The sequence below is a fragment of the Chiloscyllium punctatum genome, chromosome 36 (assembly GCF_047496795.1).
Source record: "Chiloscyllium punctatum isolate Juve2018m chromosome 36, sChiPun1.3, whole genome shotgun sequence".
NCBI classification, from domain to species: domain Eukaryota; kingdom Metazoa; phylum Chordata; class Chondrichthyes; order Orectolobiformes; family Hemiscylliidae; genus Chiloscyllium; species Chiloscyllium punctatum.
The window spans coordinates 55844687-55848795 of record NC_092774.1 but is presented as its reverse complement, the minus strand read 5'-3'; the positions used below and the strand labels follow the sequence as shown (position 1 = coordinate 55848795).

The following is a 4109-nucleotide window of genomic DNA, read 5'->3' as shown; positions in this document are numbered from 1 at the left end:
GGCTAGAGTGGATTGGGCGTTCGAAATTCAGGGATTAGCTGTGGGGTTAACTGGTGGGTCGGGGAGTGGGGGTATGTTCTTCGGAGGGTCAGTGTGGACTTGGTGGATCAAACGGCCTGTTTCCACAGTGAATCCCCCAACGTGTCTGCAGCCTGGCTTCTAGCTCCATCTCTCTGTGCCGAAGGTCCTCCAGTATGTGTATTCCTTCGTTTCCAGCACCCAGAACGTCTCACCTTCTGCAAATCGAAAGACAAGTCCCACCCTGCCCTCTCCAATGTGTGTTGTGTAACTGCTTAATCATTTTTAGTGGCCCAGCAAACGCTGATAACCAAGTTTGGAAACCAGGAGGATGGCCTCAATCGCGAACTTGGGTTCATGTCACATGACAGGTAACCCCACTTCACTGTTACGCTCTCTCTCTCTCACTCTCTCACTCTCACACACACTCTTACATACTCACACGCTCATGCAGAGCCTTTCCGATACACATGCTCTCTCTCAGACACACACTAATACGCCCCCCCACTCACACCCACGCATACATCTTCGCACATGATGACGCTCTATCACACACACACTTTACCCAGCATGCACACGCACATACACACTCTCTCTCTCATGCATGCACTCACACATTTGGGGTGAATTTGCATTTGCAGGATTATATATTTGGGAATAGAAGCAGTCTGACTCAAGATTGGGATACAGACAGACTCACCTCACAGCTTTCATGCGTTGTTTGATGTGAGGTGTTACCTCCTTGTATAAAACATCAAGTTTCCTGGAGAACGTGACTTAACAGTTCTGGAATGTACATATTAATGAACCGAAATCTGCAACCCATTTTAAAAGATGAAAGATTTAACAGCAATCTAGGTTTCTTCAATACGTCACTTATGTTGAATGACACTATAATGTTTTTGTGATATTTTCTGTGTCTTGTGATTCTACACCACAGCTACCTGAAGAAGGAGCAGCACTTCGAAACCTAGTGCTTCCAAATAAACCTGTTAGAATATACCCTGGTGTTTGTGAGATTTTAAAACTTTGTTTCCAGTGAATACAGCCCACACCTCCCACTGTTGCCAGTAAACTTTGCAATTCCAATGAAACAATGAACCTGAAGTCCTGAAAAAATATACAGTTTGTAACAATATTAGCGACTCATTCACTGGTCCTTCTGAGACATGACATTAGTGCTGGAGGCTGAAAGAAATGAGCAGCTTTAAAACAAAAACCTGTTGGACGTCACAGAGTCTAAGCCGGGTGGTAAGTTCAAGTAACCTTTACTACGACCCTCTTTTGTTACAGCTTCAGATTTCCCCAGGAAAAGGGCATACAAAAAGTAGTTTTTAAAGAAAACACCTCCAGCTCAAAATGCACCCACTCTCCCCCCCCCCCCCTCCCCCCCCCCCCCACTTTCTTTGTTGGTCAGCTGAGTTGACCCTTTGTAACTGGATCCCTGGTTCAGCCGGGTAAAACATGCAGCTGGGATGACTGAGTGAACCCTTTCCCGCAACGGCAGTTTCCTTCACTAAAAAGTTCATGAGTGAATCAGATGGTGTTTTTTCCCCCTAAAAGTGGTTTCATCCTTAGATTCTGAAGTCCAGATGACTGAACGAGCTCCAAATCTGCCATCCACCGCAGTGGGATTCGAACCTGGGACGCCCCAGTGCTGGGTTGATCGGAGCACTTGGCCATCGCTCCTTCAATCCCCTTGCACTGGCACGTGAACTCGGTGGTGCCTCCTCAGGTGGGAGGAGCAGGTGAAGCCCTTTTGGAACTTACAGCAGGTGAACGGCCTCCCTCCAGTGTGGACCCACTGGTGGGTCAGCAGTGCAGCTGAGGAAGTGAGCTCTCCCCTGCACATGGGGCACGTGAATGGCTTCTCTCTGACTGAACCCCTTCCTGTACACTGAGCAGGTGAACGTCCTCACCCCGTTGTGAATGCGTCTGTGGGTTTCCAGCACTGATGGGGAAGGGAATCCTTTCCCACAGTCCCCACATTTCCACGGTTTCCCCATTGGGTGGAGCTTTCCTTGTGTTGCTCTGGGTTTGAAATTACAAACAGAGCGGGGACATCGTCTTTCCCACCGCGAGGGGTGTGATTTTAATTCCCCAATCTGAGTAAGTGGTTTGAAGCACTTTTCACAGTCAGCGCACTGAATCTTCTTCACTCGGTATCTCAGTATTCTCCCTGCCACACCAGTGTCCAAAGTCTCTCAAGCAGACAAAAGCAAACATTTCTTCAGGACCATGGGGACAATGGATGACGTATCTGACTCCACCTACTTGTTTCAACTGCAGCTCACAGCTTCTTCACACATCCCAATTAATCTTTCTCATTGTCATGAAACCGGCGTATGGGTACAATTCCTAATCTGCAGGAATGAGAATCGTTTCACTGTCTCGCGTCAGTAAATGTCCCTGAGAACATCAAAGTCAAGTCACAGCGCTGTCAGAGGAGGGGAAGCTGAAAGAGACCCACATGCTGCTCATGGGCACATTTCACTTTCCCCAACTCACCGCCCCAACCACTGCGGCTCTTGGGAGTGGAAAGGGAACAAACACCAAAACCCGGTCTCAGCTTTGTAAATCTTCAGGAAATAAGAAAACTGTACATCCCTTCGGGTCTTCCATCCTGGGCTGACAGCGTTGATTTTAAATGGCTGTCCAGTCAGTGTCGATTCGTTTTGGCTGAAAAAATCTTCCTTATCTCATCCCAGCATTTCTTGCCACAGAGAACTGTGCGGCAGAGTTCATGTATATATTTCCTTGTATGGTATTTTGTAAATTACATTCGTTTTCTGGTTGTTTGTATCGGGTATTTCAGGTTCATTAGCCGCTGTTTAAGTTGTGTTGGTAGGTTTGTGGGCTACCATGATGCTGAGAGGATTGAGTTTTCTGGACATCATTTCCCAGATGTCTTTAATGTAAAGTAATGTGCTCGGGTTTCTGCAGACATTGTGTCTACTTGTGTCAGTTTGTTGGTGTGAAATTGGCACACTGAGCTTATTGGGTCGGCAAAAATGAGGACTGCAGATGCTGGAAACCAGAGCTTAGATCAGAGTGGTGCTAGAAAAGCACAGCAGGTCAGACAGCTTCCGAGGAGCAGGAAAATCGACGTTTCGGGCAAAAGCCCTTCATCAGGAATAGAGGCAGGACCCCTCCAGGGTGGAGAGATAAATTGGGGCTGAGGTGTGCTGGGCCGAAGGTAGCAAAAAGTACAATAGGTGAATGGGGGTGGGGATGGAGGTGACAGATCAGAGATGAGGGTGGAGTGGATAGGTGGGGAGGGAGATTGGCAGGTAGGACAGATCATGAGGACAGCGCTGAGCTGGAAGGCTAGAATTGAGGTAAGGTGGGGGAGGGGAAATGAGGAAACTGATGAAGTCCACATTGATGGCCTGGGGTTGAATTTAACCCAAGCGGAAGATGAGACGTTCATCCTCCAGGCATCGAGTGGGGAGGGAGTGGCGATGGAGGAGGCCCAGGACCTGCATGTCCTCGGCAGAGTGGGAGGGGTTTGAACTGTTGGGCCATAGGGTGATGGGGTTGATTGGTGCCGGTGTCCTGGAGATATTCCCTCAAGCGCTGTGTCTTGACTCTGCGAGGAGTCTCTAGTCTCCCCAATGTGGAGGAGACCGCATCGGGAGCAATGGATACAAGAAATGACATTGTTGGATACACAGGTGAAAGCCTTCGACCGACCATGGCCCGGATTCGATTTCCGGGCAGGGAAGTAATGTTTGGTAGAGCTATCAGCCTGCACTTGCATCTCCCTGGTGGTCTAGTGGTTAGGATTCGGCGCTCTCACCGCCGCGGCCCGGGTTCGATTCCCGGTCAGGGAAACTGTTTTCAGGGGGTTTAGGGGCTCCCCGTTCTTCGGAAATGCTCTGTACAGTTATTTGTTGATCTTCGTCGTTCCTGGGTGCAGCAGTGTGTCGTGGCTCGCTGAAATAGTGTCCTGATTCAGATGTGTTTGATTGTGTAGGGGTGATTGCTTCTGTAGTTAAGTTCTTGGTTCGCGTGCATTGTTTTCCTGTAGACGCTGTTTTGAATTTACCATTGACTGTTCGCTCCACTGTGACATCAAGAAATGGCACTTT

General features: G+C 48.7%; 1 non-coding gene across 1 annotated transcript; it reads left to right on the top strand.

Moving 5' to 3' along the window:
- The first annotated feature begins 3779 nt into the window (after positions 1-3779).
- On the top strand, positions 3780-3851 carry trnae-cuc (transfer RNA glutamic acid (anticodon CUC)). The gene has a single exon. It is a non-coding gene; the product is annotated as a tRNA-Glu (tRNA).
- The last annotated feature ends 258 nt before the right edge of the window (positions 3852-4109 follow it).